We start from the raw sequence: 26485 nt of genomic DNA on the forward strand, positions 1-26485 counted from the left end.
GTGGGGACGGACAGAGAGAAGACAAAAAAAAGGAGCGGGCGCCTGTGCCAGTCACTGGAGGAGCCATGAAGTCATGTGTTAGTGATGCCCCCCATGATTAACCCTTAAAAGGTGCACTTCACGGACGCCTGGCGCGAGGCGATGGATTGTACCGACAGAACGGAAAAGCCACCTGCGATCTTTACTGAGGACGCCATTTTCAAGTTGCGTTTTCTGTCTGGGCTTTTCCCCAAAAAAGTCCAGTGACGGAGGAAAAAAGCGCATCCGTAAGTCATGAAGTCGGTAAAAAAAAGGCGCAATTACCGGTTTCTGTAAGACGATATTATGCATTACAGATGGTGGCGTCCATGATAGACCTTCATGGTGTTATTCAGCGCCTAATATACCTATAGGAAGCTGCGCCGGGCCGCTATACGTAAGAGAAGAGGTAAAGTGCGTCAGGGACCCTCACGTATCGATTGTGGCGCATTATTTTTTGGGCGAGATTGTTACAGATAAACGATTTTTCGCTCGTCACATTACAGGGGGAGGGGGTCATTACACAGGTAGCACCCGGACCTCCGTATTGCTCCAAGACCCTTTCATTCTTTACCACAACGCTGTCATCCAACTTTCCTCGGCTCCTGAAAGGTAAAGCTCTCAAAGTCTTCCCCGGTGACTGCTATGAACCGTTCCTCCTCCCTCTGTGACCCCGTGAAGAACAGAACCACGGTGTCGGCCAAAAAATCATTAGGCTTAAATAGTACCAGGGTCTAAGTGTCCAGGCAGGACTAGAAACGCGCGGTGAACCGGTGACGTGTAACAGCGGCTCCGGCAGCGCTTAAAATGACGGGATTTGGGAGGCCGACATCATCCACATAAGATTATATAACCTGGAGTCAGACCGCGCTGATCATCCCTTATACGCCACAGCAAGACGCTGCCATCGAAAGGGAAGGGCCACGTCTACTAAACACCCGTCACATTGTGATAGATGTGACTGCAGACACCCAGCTTTCCCAGACTCCTGCACAGAACATTTGACTCATTCTGCAGCCGTAAACCTGCTCCTCCTTCATAACCAAACCAGTAATGGCGGGCGGAACGGTTGTCACCCAGCTTTACCAGAATTGGTGGAATAAATTTTTTATAAGACAACTGACTAGCGGTAAACAGTTTTCTGTAAGGCGATTGGTAGGTCAGTTTTACGCTACTTCGTATATCACCCCTCCTCCACACACACTGGTTCTAGTCGCAGACTCGTCCACTGGAGCAGTAACAATGAAGGGTTACGGAAAGGACATTGCAAACACTCTTGGCAGTCAGACAACGTCCGTCGTGGGGACCGCGAGGAAGGACGCAATGTTTTTCCGTTATTACAAGCAGCTGGAGAATCCCAAAAGTGTCTTGAAACAGGGAAGGTCTATGTGAGGGACTCATCACCGGGGGCAGGGCACAACGGATGGCAAGAAAGACTGCTCTTAAAAGGGACAATCCAGTACTGGTGCTAGTCAACCATCAGGCTCAGTCACAGCTGCAACCTCCCTGCATCCCCTGCTTGTTCAGTACAGGATAAGTAATATAAACTATGTACACAGTGACTCCACCAGCAGAATAGTGAGTGCAGCTCTGGAGTATAATACAGGATGTAACTCAGGATCAGTACAGGATAAGTAATGTATGTACACAGTGACTCCACCAGCAGAATAGTGAGTGCAGCTCTGGAGTATAATACAGGATGTAACTCAGGATCAGTACAGGATAAGTAATGTATGTACACAGTGACTCCACCAGCAGAATAGTGAGTGCAGCTCTGGGGTATAATACAGGATATAACTCAGGATCAGTACAGGATAAGTAATGTATGTACACAGTGACTCCACCAGCAGAATAGTGAGTGCAGCTCTGGAGTATAATACTGGATGTAACTCAGGATCAGTACAGGATAAGTAATGTATGTACACAGTGACTCCACCAGCAGAATAGTGAGTGCAGCTCTGGGGTATAATACAGGCTGTAACTCAGGATCAGTACAGGATAAGTAATGTAATGTATGTACACAGTGACTCCACCAGCAGAATAGTGAGTGCAGCTCTGGGGTATAATACAGGATGTAACTCAGGATCAGTAGTGTGTGTACATAGTGAATCTGCTGTTTTAAACCGGTGATTAGAGGCGGATTTAGCATCCCCGCCCAAGATTATGCTTTAACAATTTATTACATAGTCACATTATGAGGGTCACATCATGGTGGGGTACCTGGCAGCTGGGATCACTCCTACACACAGCATTGTTAAACAAATGAATTTTCGCTGCACAAATCGTTAAAGAAAAAAAAGAAAAATTTATCCGCCAGAAAATAATCCAGACGTTTTGCCAATACGGCACATAATCCGGGATCACCTCTGAGGACTAAGCAGAGAACCCTTACAAAGAAATATTACATATTTTACTATGAACATCCAATCATCCAGAATAATTTGAGAATCTGGCACCTGTCAGAGCCTTCTAAATCCTGGATTATAGGAATTATGAAGTAGTTGACCCCGTTTCATGACGTTATGAAGGTGCTGCGAGGAGACTGGGGGATCCACATTATGGGATTTATCTCCCGTCTCCATCTGAGCAGCCTGGGATCTTGGCAGCAGCGCGGGGATCCGGCGCACGGCTTCTCACTTGGAAGGACGCGGCCAGGAAATAATTACGGTTATGAGTGCGGCGTTAGGAAAACAGATCTAAGCTGATGTATAAAAATACAGCGGTCAGGAAACCTGCAGCGCAATAATAGCAGCATCCCGTATATGAGGGGCTCAGGCAGACAATGAGGGGCCCCTGGAGTTTTGGGAGCGTGATAGGTCAAGTAAAAACCTTTCAAATCATCAATTTAAAGGGACTCTGACCCCAGAACAGATTCCTATTCCACTTAGGTGCCCTAATAACACGGAACTAGAAGGTAGTGCACCCCCTGGAGGAGCCCCCAAAAAGCCAATAGGAGGGGCTGAAAAACTTGCCACACAGGCCCCTCCCCATTCTGCAGACAGGTCACATGACAAAACTTAAAAAACGTTTATATATATTCTATCATTTAGGAGGCGGGGCTTACTTCAGAGTCACTCCCACATACACTTTTAGGGGCTATTTAGAGGGTACATTGGCGCCCTCTAGCTTAGCTGGGGAATTCTCCAGATTTAATAGGGATGGCATGGAAGGGCAGTGCTGCAGTGTTTATATAGTGTGATGTACTGCAGTATAGTGGGGGGAGGGTCACAGGATTTTCTTGGGGTGGGGGAGGGCTAGGACAAAAAACCCGCTACACTCCGCATTACCCACTATGGGTGGCCGTCAGGTATCACAGGCAGCAGCTCGCCCCCTACTGCCTGGTTTTGCCATTTATTGTAATGTCATCAGTAGGGGGGGGGACAGTGACCAAATCTCCCTTTCAAACCCCCCAGGACTAATTGTGAGGTCACTCTGTACAGTGCGGTGGAGTAAGCTGGCGCTACGCAAAATAACCAAAAAGCAGATTTATACTGGTAATTGGTTGCACCGGGGTCGGGGGTGAAATCCAAGGAAACGTCAAATTACTATTTATATTCAGAGCTGGCGTGGTGGGCAGGGGCTTCCTTACTCCATAAGTGGCACTGGACTATCTTGGCACAATGGCCCCCCCTTCCCCCCTCCAGCAGGAAACTGAAGCGTCAGCCTCTACAGGACCCTCCGGGACGGACGCCTGGTAGTCGCTCTCTAAAGTGGTCGCGGCTTCCCCAGTAATAAAGCCTCTTCCTGACAGGAAACGTCCCCTCGTGAAGCCGCCGCATGCCGGTCCATGACGCGATCACGGAGCTTTCTAGATATGAACTACAGCCTACGTGGAGCTTTGTCCCGGCTCATCCTGAGCTACGTGGTTCATGAATAGAATTCTAGAGCTGTAGTGAAGACTGACAATGGTAGCAGAATAGAAACCCTGGGGTATGAGGCAGATTTATACCTTACGCCGGGGAGTGGTGAAAGTGGAGTCAAGTCCTGCCCTTAGGAAACAGATTATTAAAGGGGAATTATCTTTAGGGACAAATTATTTTCCAACTAATATAAAACAGCCAATTACTCAAAATCTGCCCTGAGCCGCTGTCCCACTTCTGGGTAACTGGGTAATTCCTCATCAGGGTATTTCAGGACAGGACAGCTCTACGGGGGGAATCGTGGATGTAGGACGGATAGAGATAGATATATATACACACACACACACACACACACACACACACACACACACACTGTATATAACTTACTCCTCTGCATACAGCCATTGTAACACTACAATACCCAGCATTCCATAAACAGCCAGTGTGAAGAACACTCCCACAGTTGCGGATTGGCTGAGCAGCCACAACGAGGCTCCTCCCAGGTGTCCTTTTCAGCCGGGTGCCAGGCAGAGCAGACAGAGCACCCAAAAATCTGATTAATACGGCAATAAACGATACAAGGTCTGGTTTGTGTCTTGTTACTATGGGCGTGGCGCCTAGCAACCACATTGAAAAAAACTGGTTGTTAGGCAGTGTATGAATAGCAACTAGACTCTGCCAACCCAGCCCCCGGCTCTAAACAAAAGAGGCAGACGTAGGTGTGATCAAGGTCTCAGACTCCAGTAGACGATGCAGTTGGAGAGTAACCTCCTGTCATTTTCTGCTCTTTCCCTCCGCATGCTTTACACTGCAGCTCTGCTTGTACAGATGAATTCAGCTGATTTTTCATTACTGTGAGGACAGAATGATTACATACAACTAAACCGCCAGTAAGAAAAGATCAGGAAACGGCCGCATAAAGACGGAGGCAACCAATGACTCAAAAGAGGGAGGAGCCTGGAGATCTACTTAAAGGGATTGTACAGCATTAGGAAAATATGGCTGCTTTCTTCCAGAAACAGCCCCACACCTGTCCATGGGAGGAGTCTGGTATTGCAGCTCCGCTTCATTGAAGTGAACAGGGATGAGTTGCAATACCAAAAACAACCTGTGGATAGGTGTGGTACTGTTTTTGCAAGAAAGTAGTCCTGTTTTCTAATCCTGGACAAACCACAGAAAAGCTTCATCGAGCAAAAACTGCAATCCCCTTGCTACAACCCCTAAAATATAGAAAGTTTTGCATAATTAATGGCGCCCCGATCCCTACACTGCAGCCACGTATTTATCTTCAGTGGCGGGCGGCTCTCGACTAGAATGGAGATGAAGGGTTAATTCATCTTCAGCATTTTGCTATGATAACTACACTGGGGGGGTATCCGGTAAACTTGCCTGATAACTGGTCGCAGCGAAGGTCACAGGTCACGTCCCAGGCGCAAGAACGAAAAACAAGGGAATCAAAAAGAGGAAATGGATCAGACATTCAGAAATCCAGAACAGGCAGCGAGACAAAAATAAATAAAATAAGAGCGCTCTGCGCCGCGGCGATGAAGCCAGGCGTAACGACCGGTAAACATGGCGGCTGCGAAGTCCATGGCATTGAGCGTCTCCTCTGAAACTGGTATAGACCTAAATCACTGCACATCCTGAGCTGCCTGGTTCATGAACACAATACCAGCAATACAGTTTAGACTGACACTCACATACAGAGCAATAGCGGATGCTAAACAGAGATTGCTCAGAGTGAACGACCCCTTCAACCAACCAATGAACAGGAAATATCTGCGCCGCGAGCGCTACTTCGAATGGTGGTGGTGGTGGTGGGACGATTTTCCTCCTTTACCGATGAGCAAATCCTTCTATCGGGGTAAATCCTCCCGTCTGTACTATGGGAATGTTGGTCGGTGGAGCCGGATGTTTAAGTGACACTTAACTCCCCTTAATTTGTCACTTTCTTCCCAGGGGTCTCGTCTTTCTCAGAAATTAACTTTCAGAATGCTGCACCGAAGAACACCCCGGGGGATTCCCGCGTCAGGCTCGCTGGGATCGTATCAGATACTGTGCGGTCAGACAATGGCTCACAGAATAGATAATTGAGGAATAACGGTAGCAATCTCAACGCGAGAGAGTCCACGTAGGCTGGGTAAAGCGGCAGCGATTAAAGGGACCGCTAAACCGCTAGTTCTCAGCGCTATAAGGGGAGCCGACATCACGCACACGTCGGCAAATGGTTCTGGAAGTTTTCAGCCCATTTTGCGATCGTGTCAGTCTTTACTGCCGTCTGTTTTGCATTCTCTTCACGAACTATGAAGTTCAGATAACGGCGGGCAGCAGCATCGCTCCAGCCTGAAATGGCTGATAACAGAGTGTAAGAGCTTGGAATGATCAGGACTGCAAATACTGAGATAAGTAGACATTTGGGTCAAAATCCCCTTAGTTTTTCTTTGCAAGAACGTGGATGGACAAAGATGGCAGAACAAAGCTGCAAAAACTTGGCGTAGAAAAAGTTGAGCGCAGCAATGACGGACCCGCTCCTCAATCTGACCGCCAAGATGTCCGCTGGAACAAGGGACGCTATTTACAGCCATATTGTCATTGGTGCTCCAGACCGCGGACCTGTAGCCCTGCACCCGTCCTCTACTTCTGCAGCGCAGTTTAATGTTCTATAATCTATAATGTTTCCAATAATTATGGGAAATTCTGATTAATGAATAGAATGCCAGAGATAAGTAGAGACTGACACCAGAGACTATGTACACTACTGACGACGTAGTACAAGCCTACAGCTGTCAGGCCATGCTGGGAGTAGTAGTTTCACAACAGCTGGAGATCTACAGGTTAAGACAGGACCCTTTCCTAGATCTCCATGCCAGTCAGGATCCGTGGAAAGTTAGGTGACAACCATTAATTGCACAGTAACGGCTGCGGTGTTGCTCACCCAGCACCTGTTACCCAAGATATACAAAAGCTGGGTGACCGCCCCAACAGGTACAGTAATGGCGGCCAACAATAATGGTCACCCAACCAGAAAGGGCTGAATAAAATATTGAGAGACTTTACGCACGTGGACGACCGCGATGGATATTTTGGGGGTCTTATTTTATTTGCGGGGTTGTACGGGATTAGAAAAACATGTCTGTTTTCTTCCAAAAAAACAGCGCCACACCTGTCTGTGGGTTGTGTCTGGTACTACAGCTTCATTGAAGTGAATGGGACTGCGTTGCAATACCACATACAGCCTGTGGACAGGTGTGGCACCATTTTAGTTATAAAGCAGACATGTTTTTCTAATCCTGTACCACCCTTTTAAAGGTTACCCTCCGTGAATGTCCTGGAACACGATGCCGCATCTCACAACCCAGATAGGAATGGCAGATAACCCGGAGAAACGTGCGGATCACCAGCTCTGATGCAAGGACGCGGCGCCCCTCCACCCGCATGGACGCCCCCACCCCGGCCCGGGATGCTGGTAAGTGATACCTAGAAGAAGGAGGGAGACTGTGCTACGCGCTAGGAATGTATCCGAGCTCTGGCATCTAAATGGCAAAACACCCGGCGCGCTCAGTGCGGAGACTCAGAAGTGGAGAAAGCGTGGCCGAGCGCCAGCGCCGCATCTCAGAACTCACGTCCACCACCGACACGACATCCCCTCTGTAGTACACCGCCCAGCAAAGAGGCGACCGGCCGACAACCGGGACGCCATATGCAGCGTTATATCACAGGGAGTCACGGGGCCGGTTCATGAATAGAATGCCAGGACTGCAGTGAAGACTGACAATTACTGATGATTTGTATGGCCCAATCACATTTTGTTGCGTCGTACATTGCGGTACATCACTGGGGCAATAAATGGGTAAATCTAGCGCAAGGAAACGGCAAATACTGTCTAGATTGTCGTGCCAGTCAGGATCTGCGGAAAGCTGGGTGGCAACCAATATGGGCAAGGTAAAAGCTGCAGTTAGTGATGTTACTACATTTTTTGGGAAAGCTGGGTGATAAGCAAACCAGGGTTACCACTCAGCTTTCCCAGACCCCTGAATGGTACGTCAGTTAAGTACGTGTAACAGGCGTTCTAACGGTCGCGGCAGATTTGGGCAGTTACGGTGACCTCCTCTGTGTGAGGTGACATAATGGCCATATTGACTGTCACCCAGCTTTCCTCAGAACAGATCACACCTAGAAGCATCAGAACGACCCCGGGACTCGCATTTAGTGGGATTTCTGGATTGTAGTTTGCAGCAGGTCGGATGAAATCTCCAGCTGGGGGATCACAAAGCTCCGAAATGACATCAAAGCGGGGAAGGCGGCCAAAACCAGCGCAATAAAAGAGCTCAAAGCGCCAGATCCACCGCGGAGTCAGCGCCGAGGAACAGCGTGTACCCCAATACAGCCACCAATCCCCACAGGGGCCTTGTTATTTCGAAGGTAAAACAGTTCAACTGTTCCCCATAGCAACCAGAGAACAGCTCTAATTCGTCCAGAGCAGGTTAAGAAATGAAAGCCGAGCTCTGATTAGTTGCTACGCACTCATAGCAACCAATCAGAGCTCGGCTTATATTTTTTCAGAGCAGGTTAAGAAATGGAAGCCAAGATCAGATTGGTTACTATGGGCAGCAAGGACAGTTCTGATAAGTTTCCAAAAAATGTGTATCCCGGTCTGAGAGCCATCGCTGTATTTAGAGCCTGACATTTAGAGTCCACAGACAAGAGACGGATTCAATGTGGAAAGAACAAGGAATGGTCATCGGAAAGACGACTCTTATTCACGAATACTAAAACCACCCAGTGTCCGGCTCATATAATAAATGTATTCATGTTACTATATAATTCCCCACAGCTTGAAGCTCGGTTACACCGTCCTATCTTGGAAGGATAGAAGATTATATTCATCCAGTGCCGCCTGGTTCATAAACCGAATGGCAGGACTGCAGTGAAGACTGACAGTATATAAGCAATAGAACTTGAGGGATGGGGGGGGGGGGGGGGGGGGGGGTTTAACGAAGCCAAATATATCATGTAAATGAAGATTTATACAGTTCGGCGGCACCGGTGTAAGAGGTCGGCACCGGTGTAAGAGGTCGGCACCGGTGGCGCGCCCGATATTTTAACACCCAATTGAATTGCAGGATTTAAGACGCGCTGGAGATTGGCGCCATCTTACCCATGTGAAATGCAGGGGGTAGAAGCGTTGGTATCATGAATCAATACCTACCAACAGTCCCGTGATCTAGAGGGGGCGACATATCAACTCCCCAAAAATTGTAACGGAGTCTACGCAGATGGCAGGATCGGTTCCCTGAGGTGGCCATGCATTACTAGGCAGATAAGCCGTTCAGGTGTCTGGGAAAGCTGGGTGCCAAGTCCTCGGTGAGCTGTCGGCAACCTAATGTCAGTCGTCACCCAGACGACCTCATCCATTGGGGGGAGCAGAACCCACCCCCCCCCATCACTTCTGGTTGAGCCTGGCCGCCGCGTCCCGTTCCCAGTACTACGCCCTGCGCGGCTGGACCGGTGCCAGGGGGCCTCGCTCGTAAATATTAATGAGAACAGCCCGGGGTTATGGGGCGGCCAGATGTTTCTACTTAATACAATAGATGGAGCGATGATAACGGCCGGACTTCATTAACCATTTACCCGCTGTCCCGCAGCCAAGGAAGGAGTAAAACGCGCTATGACGGCGCTTATCAGTAGCTGGGAAAGCTGGAGTACAGATAAGAGCACGCGCTGCTTGAAGGGACACTCCAGAATCTGCTGCCTATTACAGTCTATGGCCGGACCGCTCCTCTTCCCTGATTCTAGAGATAGGTGGGGGTCTCAGAGTTACTATCCACTGATAACATCATGGTCCTCACGATCTTCAAGACGTGCTTGCTGTCAAAATGCAAACCTGTCTGGGCCTAGATTTGCTTTCAAAGAGGATGGGTTTGTTGCAATGTATCAGCACAGGGACTTCAGCCAGCAGTCCAGGACAGGACAAAGCTGCTTAGCTCAGACAACACGGATACATTGTAACAAGACCTCAGCTGTGAGAAAGGCACCTCTGAATGGAAACCAAAATAGTGCTAGTCATTGGCAGCAAGCAGGCAACTTAACCAAACACAAAGCATATGAATATTGGATGATGGAGGCTCCTGGGTGTCTGAGGGCCCCAAGTGGCATCTTGAGAAAATCCTCCATCTAAAGTGTCCATTAATCTACATGGCAGAAGAATCCTCCGAACCACCCGAGATAAAAGCCCTACACATCGCCCGCCGCCCGGATCTCACCCTCCAGGAATCTGCTGGGAACATGATATGGAAGCTTATCTACGACCGAGCAGGCCCCGGACACTTGAGGATGATGGGGGTGGGGATGGTGTCACAGGAGAAGCTCTAACAAGATGTGGCGTCCTGGAATATCTCACGGCCACACTTCACCGCCATCACTGAACATCCCGTGTCTAACAGATACCAGCCCCCGGATGATGAAAACCTGAGAACAGCCATTACTGATGTATAACCCCGCAGAATTACACCCCCACCCCACTTTCTCTCACGTACTGCCCTGCCTGTGTTGGTGTCAGTCTTCACTGCAGTTTTGGCATTCTATTCATGAACCAGGAGACTCAGGATGAACCGCCTCATAGGTCCATGTCGGACAAGACGGTGCTGCAGAGCATGGAATTGTGGGAGGACAGAGAAAGGAGGTCACTCGTGGCCCCCAGTGTGCTGCAAGGAGGAGGTTCCTGGAAATTCTGCACCTTAATAAGTTTGGCGCAATTATTGCAACTAGTTTATCAGAGAGTAAACTTACCTACACGTCTATATGGACCCCGGACCAACAAGATATTCCAGGACTGCCCCTCTGTACCCACGTCGGAGTTAATGTACAGATAAAAGATGGCGGATCGGATGTCTACGGTCGTCTTTACTGTTTGTGATAAACTAGGATACGGAGAAGGAATTAGGGGTTAATCTCACATCCCCCACCCATAGCAGGAATGCTGAACTTTCCCATTCAGGCTGGAAACAATAGCTGTGATAATGTATAGAGCAGATTCTCCAGCGGCTCCTGCAGATAACGGGCGGGATGCGGGGCCACTCTGCGCTACCATCCCCCGCCCCGCGTTATATGATGTCGTTACAGTATTCGCAAATATTGGCAGTGCGTAGAATAAAAGTTCATCTCCACAAGAGGAAAGACCTAAGAATTCACGCCCGGAGCATCAAACTTCTGCACATCCCGACAATGTAACAGTCCTTAAAGGGGTCCTCCAACCCCAACGTGACCCCCGCGTCTTATTTACAACCTCAGCACCAGGATGTGCAATGTTAACCAGTCTAGACAATCAGCAGCGTCTAATCACATCAGCAGCACAAATCTCTCCTTGTTTGTTACAATGTATCAGTGCAGGTCACTTTATGGCCTAGACTGGATACAATTGTAACAGACACGCAGCGGTGAGAAGTATTATGTTTTACAGCCTCTGGATGGGAAGAACTCCCCCATTCACTGGCAGCAAGCAGAGATATTAAAATGAAAAATTTAAACAAAGTATATTATAAAGCTGCAGGACTTTAAATGTCATTTCTCTCTTGATGACAAGTAAATGCAGGTCCCTGAGGGCACCGACCGTATTTTTCATCCGCAATTACGGACCCATTCATTTCTATGCGAAACGGAAACCTCTCTGTATTTTTTCGGGTGTCCGTTCCGTTCCTATTCTTGTCCATAATTACGGCAGGGACTCCCCATAGAAGCCTATGGGCGCTTCTGTAAATTACGGACGGCTACGGATGTGCACCCGTAGTGATAACGGAAACGTTGCGAGGTGACGCCAGGTTCAGACGTTTCATATTATTTGTGGTTTTCTTGCGGATCCGTAAATACAGACGCACTACCGACTACTGCTTTGTGGACAAAGCCCCGTATATACGGATGACTTTACGGATGCGTATTCGCGGACAGGACAAAAAAAATAAAAATACGGACGTGTGCCGGGTGCCCGAGTTGTGGTTCTTAGCGGTAAAATTTGTACTCTGGACAAGGCCTCTTTATTGGGCAGGTACCCGGTGACTACCGGATCACGGAGGGATCTCGCTGCGGGACCACGACACAGGCTGTTATATAAAGCGACATTTTTACATCTTCACTGCTCTGCATGTGTGTCAGTATAAACCGTAGTTCTCGCATTCTATTCGAGACCCAGGATGAGCAGTGGTTGTGCTGTAGCTCAAGAAATTGAGATAATACACAGAAAATAGTAACTTTAAATAGTATATAAGTATCGTCAGATCAATGCTACATCCGTGGCCGCAATCTTCGGGGAGCCGTGGAATAGATCACGAAAAACCTTCTCCCACACACACTCCATGACTTTGGAATAACCTTATAAACACTATTAAACCAAGTTCAGCTGCGGAACCCTATATTTAACCCCGTCCACACAGGGTGGGGGTGCGGCAGAACTTCAGAACCGTAGCAAAGAGGAAGCTTGCTAAAAAAAACACAAAAAGAAAACGCTATGCAACACCCAAAAAAAAACAACACACACAAGGCGACCAACCTTACAGGGGAGCCCCAGAAATGCCCTTACAGAGCGAACGTGCGCCAATGACCAACAGGAGGAGGTGAACTTTAAAAGGGACACACCACTAACACAGGAGGGATGAATTTAGTGCGGCGCTCCTAGAACGTAGCAATACAAAGGACATATTCCGTGCAGACACTGAAGCAGCAGGGGATGTGATGTAGGTGAAGACTGCAGACAACGTACATCAATCAATGACCACGCCGAGCCCGACCGATCACAGATGAGCAGACCCAAGATTTATCAGAATGCCACCATTTTTTTTTCCAGTCGGATTTGTACGAAATACGACAGGAAAACCTCCGAATGAAATCGGAGACATGGAAGTGCATGAACCTCCATGGCAGCCGTATAATGAAGCAGAGCGGTAACCGCCACAAGTTTTTTTGTGGGAAAAATATTATACCGGAAAGAAAAAAATAAATAAAGAAAAAAGGTAAAAAAGGAACAAGACTGATGAAGACGATCACCGAAACCACGACATACCGGAGGAATGCGATTAATAAAAGGGAACACAAAGTATGGCCCCGCTTATAACACCAGAGGCGGCGTCGTATCAGTCCCCCCAGAAATCAGATCCAGGACGCTCAGGTATTATGCACATTTTTAAGTCATGTGGAAGACGTTACAGACGCCGCTGTGCGGTGCGATCATCCATCATACTCGGGAGACGTCTCAAAGTAACGAGACCAAGACAACGGGGAGAATGAAAAAAATGAAAATCATTTTATATAACCGGCCACTTACCCAAATATGTTCCCAATCCCAGGGAAAAAGAGAACAGTTCAGCTCCTTCACCTACGAGGGAAACAAAAACATAAAATTAAAAAGGGTAAAAACAATCATTACAATCATGTCTCCGGATGGATCAGAAAATGACATTGAAATCATTCAGATTCTACATTATATTTACTAGATTATGATATATTCACCTGTATACACGTTTAGTTGGAATGTGCTGTTCAATCTTGTGTGTTGTTTATGTGATCCATATATGTGGGGATAGTGTCGGCCTCCATTTGTTGATCTTGCGCTCCTCACATTCTGCCCTGGGTGATTGTAATTAGTTTAATGCTGGTTCCTACCATCCCCAGGTATATATGTAGGTTTAGTCCCAGTTCTGGGTGTATGTGCAGCGTAGGTCCCCACCTCATAAAGGTCGCCTTGTCGTGGCAGATGGGCTCACACAATTTGATCAAAATGTGCGCTACCTCCATATTGTAAGCAGATTTAGCTGTAATGCAGATTTATTTATATTTAGCGGCTTAGGTGACAGTGTTCGCAGTGTGCTGTCTGCCATTTTCTTGTGTGGTAGATATATATATACACACACACACTTTTTTTTTAATGAGAATCTACATTAAAAAAAAAATCCTGAAATATTGCGCACTGCAGAACACACAACAGACTGACATATCCTGTTTTCTGCAGCTAACTTTTCAGATTTGCTATGTAGACCGGGACAGAGTCAGCAGAGCCATCTCATTATCATTAGAGGGCTGGTCAGCAGAGTCATCTCATCAATTGAGGGCTCTATTGTACAGTTTGAGGCCTAAAAAAAGCAGGACAGTAACATTATACACAGTGTTGAGGTTCTATATGCAACTCCCGCCACTCGCATGACTCTGGGGGAGGCGCTCTACTCCACTTCTTGAAAACGTTTAGCCTATTGACATTTCTGTCCACAAACTCCCATTTATTGCAGCTGCCATAAAGTACACACACCCTGCTGCGCTGTCTATACAGAATACAAGAGGACCTGTTCTGATGATGATAGGGGGCGGTGTAAAGACCCCCATATAGATAATTTAGGACATATCCTGTGGTTCTTATTTTTAGTTTTTTTTTTACACAGATAAATGTATAATCTATAAAACAAAATATCTGGTTAATATTAAACACAGGACGCGTGTCCGCCGCCGTATCGGCATGGACGGTCGTGGCTGAACAAGTTGACAAATTTATTACAGGCTTAACTAAATATTAATCTTAAAATCTCAGCGTGGGCAGATCTGATGTAATTTCTCCACATCATTAAGGAGGACTTACACCAAGCTTTACAGATTAGCTGAAATCACTACAACTCCGGAATGGCGGCTCGTGGCGGAGCTTAAAACGAGACGAGGAAGAAGCAATGAGTCCTCACAGGAAAACGGGGTCACCGGGTGGTCCCCCCGACCCACCATAACAAAATAGAACTCCGCAGACTAAACCACCAGGTAATGCTCAGCAACAGCAAATATTTTACTTATTTTCTACAGTTTATGAATTACATCAAGTCTAATACTCCAGTCACAGCCAGAGCTGCATTAATTATTCTGATAATTGCCCATGGAATCAGACTGCACTCGGCTGGCAGTTATGGGACCAAAGTACTAACATGTGAGCTCTTAGGCCTTGTTCACATGGCGATAAAAAATAAGTCTAAATATGGCAAAAACGATAGCGGTTTTTGTAAAGCGCTTTTTAAAACACAGGTGTTTGACGCATTTTGAGTGCATTTTCAAATTGTCCTTACGCTTTTTTTTTTTTTTTTTTTAAATACGCTTACGTAAAAAACAACAAAAAAAAAAAACATGTACGTACCAACAATATGCTCTCTCATTGAGGTCAATGGGAAGATTAAATCACGCGTTTGCGCTTTTTTTGAAGCATAAAACGCACCACAAAATGCGTCAAATGCACGCCATGTGAACAGGGCCTTACTATGAACTGCACTCTACCAACAGAAAACAAGCAGAACTTTGAATGCAGCTCATATCTCCGGGACATTAAAATGTTGTCCACTTTGGACAATGTCTTGTTGTTAGAAGGGGGTGCCTTATAAACAGATCTCAAAGGGGTCCTCCTGCTGGGAATCGAGCGATCAGCGGTGATCTGTGGGTAAACCTGGAAGTGTTCAGTTTCTCTGCAGCGCCACCACGGGATAAATGAAGTATTACACAGTGTCCATGTGGTCAGAGTAATACAGGCCAGGACAGGCCCTCCAGAGGGTGACGCTCTATGTAACCGCTTTCCAGTCTGACCAAGAGATGAGGGTCCTGAATAGAGGACCCCCCTGTATTTACTCAGAATTCCTAATGAGTTTTCTAAACTGAACGATCCCTTTAATGAAAAGTGGTAGAGAAGACTGAAAAAATACCAGCAAGACTAAGAAACGGAGGACGAGTGTGAAATCCGTCCCTACTCCCGGGGAGGCCGCAGGACAAGGCTGGAAAAATGTTCCTTCAAATGGAGTTTCCTCTCCCTCGATCCCAGCGGAGCCCACAAGTGTTTCTATGAAGACCCCGGGGGCTCCTGGGACAATAAAACCTACTGGAAAAAGATGATCGATTTCCAGACAGAGATGGAGAAACCATTAGATCCCAGTAGGACAGCGGCCGGCGCCACACACCGTCAGCAAGAGAAGAAAATCCAGAACCCAGCGAGCGGCAAGTGACAGCTCTGAGGTTACTATCCCCAATCCCAGAACATTCGCAGACCGCATGAAAATATTTTAGATACATTGTAGAAAGGTTATTCTTCATATAACGTAAAGTGATACAATCAACTTTCTGTATCAATTCCTCACAATTTTAAAGATCTCTGCTTGCTGTCATTCAATAGAACCCTTCATTGTTTACAGTCCTGCACCTGTGTGTCCATTTCATGACAGATTTTTATCCACTGGGAGTAAATCTGAAATGTTCCCATTCAATAACAGCAAGCAGAGATCTTGAAAACCTTGAGAAATTAATACCCCTTAAAATTCACTGGGGAAAACAACTGAAACGACTTCACACCTTTCTCCTAATCAGCCTTTTTATTAGGTACGGTTCACACTACCGTTCAGGGGTCAGTCTGAAGCGCTTGTCAAGTTTGCCAGTTTTCTTGCCACCAACAATAAAGAAATGCCAGTGTGAACGGAGCCTTAAACAGGATCTCCCACTGCTTCATGGGGCATTACTTGTTGATTGGTAGTGACCCGACTGCCAGGACCCCCACGATCCTCAGAATGAAGGTGCCACTGTGCCAGTTCAGCGCTGCCGCTGTGCAGGGGAAAAGCTGGATCGGCAGCGGTCCCAGAGGTCAGGAGCACAAAACAGATTGCAAAAACAAAATGTGCCAGGATGAAAAAGGAGACTAATCCCACCTACTCAAATTTCCATGAAAAACTAAATTTTTCATAGAAAATTCAAATGGAAAAATGTGGATAATTATCAGAATTTGTACTCTACCGTCTTATGAGGAGCAGACTGGGACCACCGGGGGAAGGGGCGCATATGCTGGTCGTTAACTGGGTATAACTGGGCTCCATTATGGGTAGACGCCTCAATGCGTCATTTAAATACAATGGTCCGATTAACCCCTTTTTTAAAGGTGTGTTGCAATCAAACCCCCCACAACCCGTGCCCTCCTACCCAATAATTGCAGGATAAATCCAAATTATAATACGGTAGAAAATGTGCAGCAAGTTTTATAACAATTATTAATGTGCCCGACACAGAAACAGAGGGGTCCCCAGAGCAGACAACGAGGTCAGGGCCATTAAATATAGAGCGCAGGAATATTACATTACTAAGGGACCGCAAGAATTCACACCCTATTAATGCAAGGTTTAAATGGGCAACTTATGCCAGGAATTCCGCCTGGAATCTAAACCTGGAATGTGTTGCAAGGTATTCTGGGACTATGGAACGGTCCCTTCTGTATTAGGCCTGGAATGGTCACTTGTCATTCCGAGACCGCTCTATAAAGACCTGGACCATAACAACAACAACTCAATACAGCGCCAAAGTGAAGCACCAATAAATAACCAGAAACGGGACGCCCAGATACCGAAATGTTCTATGAGAGGACCCCAATAAAGACGGTCACATTGAAACCAAAGGACATGAGCGCCACCCATTCATTAAATCTCAGAGAGTACCCGGGACCCACATGAACCAGAAAGTCCCATCCAATCCTGCAAAAATAAGGAAGCTTAAGGCACCCAGGGGACCCCACCCATTCTTTACTCTCAGTCCCATACAATCAACCATATAGCAACGGAGGAGTTCACAACACTCAACGAATTGGTGGTGCCCATTGTTTACGAGTGTCCCAGTATTGCAGAATTGAATGGGACCCAAGTGCCCAATGAGATTAATAAATAGGTGATGCCCATGACGAGCTTTGTATCCAATCATTTGACCTTAAGCAAAGTCCAATCTTGCACCACAGGACAAGCTAAAGAAAAAAGAAAGGGCACCATGGACATTACTCATTCATTGATTTTAGTGGGTGCTTGGACCTACCTAAAGGCAAGCCCCGACCATTCCTACAACTCCCCAAAAGCCGAAGGACATTAGACGTAATGGGTGCTGGGGTCCCCCACTAAATCCAAGAACACCATCCAATCGTGAAGCACTGTATAGGGCTAAGACACCATGGTCACCACCCATTAACTGAATTTAGTGGGTGCCCCAATCATGTAACCTCTGCAGACCATAGTAGTGCTGCTCCATCCCATTGGGGGAGCCCCCACAAACCATCATGTGGGAGGAGCACCAGGGGAAGTTACCCCAATATAACCGCATATTCCTTCGTGGACAGTGTTTGCATTTAGAATAATTGGTTATTTACAACCTGTGTTTCTGGCAGACAAAACCCTCGTCAACCATAAAAGTCATCAAAGACAAGACGTGTAACCGGCTGAGCTGCCCAACCGGTCAGGAAACAATGAGCGGAGGGGCTGCGTACATTATACATCACCGATCAGGGGATGGATGGAGCTCGGGTTTTCCGGTCCTCTCCGCATGCTATGGTGCCGGATACTTACAAAGATCCCACAGCTGGGACCTCGCCTAGATCCTCATGTTTATCCTACAAGTAAATGAGGCATGTTCTCCCAGCACGGATGAAAGTCAACGGAAAAAAAAAACAAGAACTATGTACGCAGGTCAATGAGGTTCACCCAACCCCACGCAATGTGTCGTCCCACGGCCTGACTGCACCAAGTCTCCCTCTTAGAACGCAGGCGACATACAATCTTCCACTTTCCTGTGAAACGTCCACGTCACGTGTGCTTTTTATCCTGGATGTGCAGGACGCCCGATGCGGCTTTCACGGGACCTAAAACAAGTGTGTGCAGCCCAGAGAGGCAGTCCATTGTATAGCAGATACAGTACATGTCAGGTTGCCATAAAAACCTGCCAGGCTACTCACCCCTCCCGATCCAGCAATGATCGCCCGATGATCCCTGATTTCAGACGTTTCTAGTAACAGGACCTCCGCCAATCCGTGACTACTCTAGGGTCTGCGACCAGGGAATCTAATCAGGCAAGTCCATTACTCCTTGCAGGGGTTAAGGGTGAAGAACTGGGAGATTAACGGGACTCCACACCAAACAGATTGTGGCTGAAGGATCTGCTTGTCCGGCGAGATACATAACGTATACTCTACCCTCAGGGACCAGTTTACCGGGACTGCTCTAACTTTTTTTTCTGTACTTGGAATATGGATTTGACCACTTTTTAAAAAAGTCCTTCTTGAATATGAAGCCACCGATATGTAGAACCAATAAATACTATGAAGAGGAGTTCGCCTTTAAGTTGCATTATCATTGTCAACGTCAGGCCATAGAGGAAACGCCATGTTTTTCACACAAAGTATTTGTCCCTGTGAGAAGCTCCGACCTTCGACACTGACGTTTCCGAGTCCTGGTTCGGTTGGAAGGAGACAGATGACTGTAGTGCGCTGTGACCGCCAGCTGGCACGGGTAGAATGGGCATGTTGTTGGGAAGAGCAGATCGTCTGCTCCGGACACCTGGTTTCCTTTACTAAACTCTTCCGGATTTGCTTCCTGTAGGCGACTTCTTGGAAAGGCGAATTAGAGACTAATGATTGTTGTGGACGACTGAATGAGAGAAAACAGCGCGATTCAGCAGAGCCGGCCCAGCGGAGGGACTCTCACCGCACCACAGAACAAGGATGGAGGATACAGCGATGGTGCATTGGCATGAATGAAGCCGTGTCGATCATGAATGGCGTTCTAGGTTTCGCAACATTTTGGAAGACCCCAGATATATGAAGACCCCAGATATATGAAGAGCCCAGCTATATGAAGAGCCCAGCTATATGAAGAGCCCAGCTATATGAAGAGCCCAGCTATATGAAGAGCCCAGCTATATGAAGAGCCCAGCTATATGAAGAGCCCAGATATATATAGAGCCTATTCCATATCCACAGAATTACAGCCACAAGGAAATATTCTTCTATCTTCCATCCAACCAAAAAAATGAAACAAAATTTAGCAAAACCCCAAAACCCAAAAAGTAATCCCAGAAGTGACCTATATGGACTATCCATATAGGACCACCAGAGGGGCATGACACGCGGACATTATGGAAAGAATCCACGACCTTCGTTTTACATGTGACCTTCAATAAACACGTCCCATGAAAGTGAAGTTCCCCGGAGAGTCAGGAAATCTGTCCGTGAGGAGAATGTAAAGTGGAACTGGGAAACATTAAAAACACAGGAACTCCGAACGCTCCATTAAGGGCGGGGGGGGGGGGTGACCTTGTAGATGCCACGCCCGGAAACACATCTGTACCTCGGAGCAGCGGAGATGTTGTAGATGAACAGCAATAACCTGGACGCTCGCCCTGTAGGACGTGAGGGAAGGAGGAATACCGGACATCTTGTAAGAAGTCTCCAGAATGGGCAACACGGATGTAAGGTGACCACCACTAACGCCCACCACTCAGCTTTCTACAGACCCTGAAAGGCAATGCAAAGTTATAGACCCCTCCTGCACCATCTATCCTACTGCTCTGAGTGTCAGTTTTCACCGCAGTTTCGGCATTCTATTCATGAACCAGGAGGCTCAGGATGAACAGCCAGTAATATACTCGTGTAAACAGGAGAGTACTGCAGAGCAAGGAATTGTGGGAGAACTGCGCGACATGCAACACTTTCCCGGCGGTCAACCCATTTGTATAAAAATTGTTCTTGGCTGTTAAGGAAGTGGGGGCGGGGGGTGTCAAATGAAGAAAACCCCCCAAAAAGTGCCCCCACAATCTGCACTTGCTGAAAAAAAGGGACATCTGAAATCCACTTCTGGCCGGGCGCCCACAGGGGAGGGAGCCCCGGGCACCAAATGGTTAAATGCAAAAATAAAATCAACCTAATTAAAACGCGCAGCGTGACCTGCGACCCCTCCAGGCATTAACCCTTAGTGGAGCAGGAGTTGAGTGCGGGGCCACAGCTGCTTCTTCCAGGGCCCCCGCCCAACCCCTATATATGTGCTGGCAAATTCTCGAATGGCAGAAATCTGGCCTCTGAAGTGGGGGAACCAGTTCTGAACCCGGGGCAGATGCGACGCACTGACTGTCACCACTCCAGGAACAGGACAGACTGGTTCCGGCCTCGGCTCCTTCACTTGATTGTAAGCTCTGCGGATTAGGAGGTCGATCCTCTGACAATGTAGTGAAAGTGAGCTGTAATGATCAGGTTATTCTGCTGCTTAATGAGCCAACACCCAGCGAGCGCCCGGCCCGAGGAATCCAAAATCCGGGCACCCTCAGGGGACCGCAATACCAGCTGCGTTTTCTTCAAACTTAAAGGCGGTTTCCACTTTAATTTGTAGATCTGCACAGGAACAGTCATTGTAAAGAACCAGAGGCATAACCTGCACTTCTCACAGCTGAGGGTTTGTTTTCTCGCTGTAACTACCAGGTGGAACCGCTTTTACTACTTGGGGGGCCTCCTGAAAACATTTGGCGAGTCCTTCTAGTGTATTCTTCCCACCGTTTCCCTATAAACCTATAAGGAGAATGCAGACGTTTAAGTGGCAGCATTCTGGAGCGGCGGACTCCAGCGCTGTTATCAGAAGTCTTCTGCTGGCCACGGTGCCATTCTGATGAGATTACCGCCATTCCCTATCGGTCAAACACGTATATAATGCAGCCTCGACGTATGACTAGAGGAGAACCCCAAATACTAAATCCGCCGCCGTCCCTTTTAGCGCCTAAAAATAAATTCCTTGCAGTGTCCTCGTATCTATCCATAGCCAGTAAGAAGGGAGAGACCGATGTGTAACCTTCCACCACTCAGTCGGCGAGAACCTGTCAAGTAGCTCCGTGTGTTGACGTAAACCATGTCACGCGGCGCTCTTAATCCCAAGCAAAGCCGTTAGGGCACAAAGCACACAGGTGAGAATCACATACGGCAGAAATATCCTCCATACACTCCACAAGCAGATCACAGTGGCCCCGCTCAAACATATATACCCATTATATATACTCCATGCACAGCAAAGGGGAACAGAATGCAAAAGACCTGATGGAGCGCTGCTTATCTCCAGAGAGCAGCAGTTCTGTAATAAAGCCAAAAGCAAAAGACAAATTCCGGTACTGCCTCTCGTATCCCCTACATTGTCATCTGTGCCCATTATCTCTATTGAAAAAAAGGCACAGGTGACAAGAGACTCTAAAAGGGGTCGTCCACCTTGGACCTTCTCTTGTTGCTAGAAGAGTCCCCCTACAATAAGGTGATGTCAGGGTATATTGCAGCTGGCCCACTCCTAGTAGTCACACGAAATTCCCCCCCAGTAATCACAGCAAGAAACAAACCCTCAGCTGTGAGAAGTGTTAGGTCTGTAGGGTTTCCAGCCTACGGATGTATACAATGACTGCTCCCATACAGATCTACATAGACAAATATAGATTAAGTGGAAGACGCCTTTAAGTTCGAGGAAAAGACAATCAAGATTGGAAAATCCTGTAAGGGTGCTTGGATTTTGGGTTCGACAGGACAGTGCGCTCAGTGAGTTATGATTCATTAAAAAGCAGATCCGCTGTAATCTGTGGTGACATCCGGAAGCAAGCGTTTCATTTACCTACAGCTCCCCCACAGGAGACATGGAGTATTACGCCATTTTTATTCATATCAATGGGCTGTCCATATAACGCATGCTTATGCTATGTCCTCCAGAGAGGTAGACGCTCTATGCAGCCGTTCCCTGTTCCGAGTAATAGACGTGGGTCCTGGTAACCTCCATTAAACAGAAATATTTAACAATACTCCAAAATGCACATTTATACAATTTTGGTTGCCGCTTGCCGTGTAACCTTGACACGTATCTAAGAATTCATAAATTATAACGAAGGCAAATGACCATCCTGGACGTGGGATTTCCGGTACAGGGAAATCTTTGGCAACGTTAAATGAATCGTTGATGAATCAATTTGTTTAAGGGACACTTGGAGGCTCTGAAACGCGTTTGTTCTTATCAAATGTTTGTCAGAGCGGAGAATGAAATCAGCAAAAAAACTGCGTCAGGAAACTTTACAAGAAAAGGTAAGAAGTGAAGCCTCGAGCAAGACGTGTGTCGAATCGATGTCGTAGACCTCATAACAAACCCCGCGCGCCGCTGAGCCCCCGCAGCTTCTATAGGAGGAGCGAGCGGCTCAGTGTTTGGTTTCTATTTACAAACAATGTATTCACCCTGAATGTTTGTACTATCTGGTTACCAAGAACGAAACACAAAACAGATCCGGGCCGCCTGCGATCAAAAGAAAACGGGGGAAGACGATCAGACAACCCGACTGGGTAAACATTACCAGACCCGGAGGCCGGACGGGCCATAGACATGAACGTGGAAGGAAAAAAAATGGGTCAAAAGCAGCAGCTTCAGTCACCGACTTACAATCCACCATCAGCCATTGATATAATGGAGGCGTCTAGGACAATGCGGTGACCGCTGCCCGCAGATGCTGACCTGCAGTGAGCAGCAATAAGTGACACCACTAAAGTATGAGGCGTCCCAAACCTCGTGCCCCAGCATTGCTGCTACATTGTCGGGTAAATCTGCCACATAACTGAACTACTGCCAACATCGCCCTCCAGAGAGCTGCGGGTCTGATTCCGCTCTGGCACAGCCTGTGAAGGCCACGTGTGCTCCCTGTGATAAGAGACATCCGCGGCCTCCAAACAGCCTCAACCCATTCAGAGGAGAAACTGGGGTCACGAGACCATATACAGGACACCAGGGTGCAGAGGAGAACCTGGGGTCACGACACCATATACAGGACACCAGGGTGCAGAGGAGAACCTGGGGCCACGAGACCATATACAGGACACCAGGGTGCATAGAACCTGGGGTCACGAGACCATATACAGGACACCAGGGTGCAGAGGAGAACCTGAGGTCACGAGACCATATACAGGACACCAGGGTGCAGAGGAGAACCTGAGGTCACGAGACCATATACAGGACACCAGGGTGCAGAGGAGAACCTGAGGTCACGAGACCATATACAGGACACCAGGGTGCAGAGGAGAACCTGGGGCCACGAGACCATATACAGGACACCAGGGTGCAGAGGAGAACCTGGGGCCACGAGACCATATACAGGACACCAGGGTGCAGAGGAGAACCTGGGGCCACGAGACCATATACAGGACACCAGGGTGCAGAGGAGAACCTGGGGCCACGAGACCATATACAGGACACCAGGGTGCAGAGGAGAACCTGGGGCCACGAGACCATATACAGGACACCAGGGTGCAGAGGAGAACCTGGGGCCACGAGACCATATACAGGACACCGGGGTGCAGAGGAGAACCTGGGGCCACGAGACCATATACAGGACACCGGGGTGCAGAGGAGAACCTGGGGCCACGAGACCATATACAGGACACCAGGGTGCAGAGGAGAACCTGGGGCCACGAGACCATATACAGGACACCGGGGTGCAGAGGAGAACCTGGGGCCACGAGACCATATACAGGACACCGGGGTGCAGAGGAGAACCTGGGGCCATGAGACCATATACAGGACACCAGGGTGCAGAGGAGAACCTGGGGCCACGAGACCATATACAGGACACCAGGGTGCAGAGGAGAACCTGGGGCCACGAGACCATATACAGGACACCAGGGTGCAGAGGAGAACCTGGGGCCACGAGACCATATACAGGACACCAGGGTGCAGAGGAGAACCTGGGGCCACGAGACCATATACAGGACACCGGGGTGCAGAGGAGAACCTGGGGCCACGAGACCATATACAGGACACCGGGGTGCAGAGGAGAACCTGGGGCCACGAGACCATATACAGGACACCAGGGTGCAGAGGAGAACCTGGGGCCACGAGACCATATACAGGACACCAGGGTGCAGAGGAGAACCTGGGGCCACGAGACCATATACAGGACACCGGGGTGCAGAGGAGAACCTGAGGCCACGAGACCATATACAGGACACCAGGGTGCAGAGGAGAACCTGGGGCCACGAGACCATATACAGGACACCAGGGTGCAGAGGAGAACCTGGGGCCACGAGACCATATACAGGACACCAGGGTGCAGAGGAGAACCTGGGGCCACGAGACCATATACAGGACACCGGGGTGCAGAGGAGAACCTGGGGCCACGAGACCATATACAGGACACCAGGGTGCAGAGGAGAACCTGGGGCCACGAGACCATATACAGGACACCGGGGTGCAGAGGAGAACCTGAGGCCACGAGACCATATACAGGACACCAGGGTGCAGAGGAGAACCTGGGGCCACGAGACCATATACAGGACACCAGGGTGCAGAGGAGAACCTGGGGCCACGAGACCATATACAGGACACCAGGGTGCAGAGGAGAACCTGTGGCCAATTCATATAGTCACAAACAAACGAATGGGTTTATAAAACAAAACACAAGGGCAGGCGTGGTCCAGGTGGACAAATTAGATTGCAAGCTCTTTTGGCAGTAGTGACGGACGTGAGTGAACAGTGCAGAATAGGAATATGTATTATTAAGAAATACAATGTAGAAATGAGGCTGTAGTCCTAGGAATAACGTGTATAACGATCTGAAGAATGTCAAAAATATCTTCACACCCAACATAAAAAATCCTCAAACACGAAAGAATAAGCACAAATTACAAGACGTGAAGGAGGAATCGCTGTCAGCCGCGCGTCTCCTCCCACCGGCAGGTCTGGATTTTCTCACACACAAATGGTGAGATGGAGATAAGCGGCACAAGTATTCCTGATAAATTCCTGGACAGCTCTACTTAACCCCCTACATGACCAAGCTCGTAACCCAGCTTTCTAAGAGATCTGTACGCTGAACCTGCCTGTCATCTCCCACTCAGGGGCCTAGGAAAGCTGGGAGAGGAGCCCTGTGGGAGCTGCACTGATAGATTTATTAATAACTTGACAGAAGGACGAAAACCAACAGAATTAGCTACAAGAATATTGCAGTTAACAAAAAAGGAGCAAAAAAAAAAAAAAAAACACGGAAAAAGCAGCCTCATGTGAACAGTGATATAGGTTGTTTTTCAATTTAGCACAATTTAAGATCTCTATTTGTTGTCAGGCAAAAAAAAATTGTAATCCCTTTATTTTTCTTTCTTCAAACTATTGAGTTGGATACAAAGTATCAACATAAATAACCCCAATAGTAAACAAAGTGACACAAATGTCTCTCTTGTCCCAGGAAACCAGGCTCTTACATACACTGATACATTGTAACAAACCCATCCGCTGAGAGCGGTTTTGGGATTTAAGCCTGCAACTGTAAACAACGAATGATCTTATTCGCTGAAAGTAAGCAGAGATCTTGAAACCGGTGATGAATTGAAAAATGATAATACAGAACGCTTCGTAGTACAATAAAAATGAGAATTCCTTTAATTCTGTGCAGCTCAGGTATTTTGGCACAAGCTGCAGCCGTTAAAAGGACTACAAGTACCAGCATGCTCAGGTCACACAGGGGACAGACCCCGAGCGGTCACTAGGATCAGTCTATTAGGGGATCGGAATGATGAACATTTTGGAGTTTATAAATATCTTGTGTTTTGGGATTTACAGGACACCGGATCACAGAGGCCGCCGTGTCGCGGGGAGCTCCTCAGCACAGGGGGACGGGGGGGGGGGGGGGCAATGACAGAAGCTAATCCCTGCGATGATCGGAGGCCCTCACATTCATAAAGGGGGGGCTCTATGCAGGGGGACACACTTAGGGCCCATCGCATCGGTAACTAATTTTTTTTTTTTCCACTATGTGGCGATTGG

The 26485-nt window shown here is 47.9% G+C and overlaps 1 protein-coding gene across 5 annotated transcripts in view; it reads right to left on the minus strand.

Moving 5' to 3' along the window:
- Positions 1-26485, minus strand: part of ADD3 (adducin 3) — a 57098-nt gene that overhangs the window by 20392 nt on the left and 10221 nt on the right. For 4 of the 5 annotated variants that reach the window (XM_075842826.1, XM_075842824.1, XM_075842825.1 and 1 more), the window contains exon 2: positions 13192-13242. The gene's annotated coding sequence lies outside the window, so the exon portion shown is untranslated. Of the gene's footprint in view, positions 1-8051; positions 8287-13191; positions 13243-26485 lie in introns of those variants that run through there. The other variant, XM_075842823.1, reaches the window with a different exon arrangement.

The sequence above is a fragment of the Rhinoderma darwinii genome, chromosome 11 (assembly GCF_050947455.1).
Source record: "Rhinoderma darwinii isolate aRhiDar2 chromosome 11, aRhiDar2.hap1, whole genome shotgun sequence".
NCBI classification, from domain to species: Eukaryota; Metazoa; Chordata; class Amphibia; order Anura; family Rhinodermatidae; genus Rhinoderma; species Rhinoderma darwinii.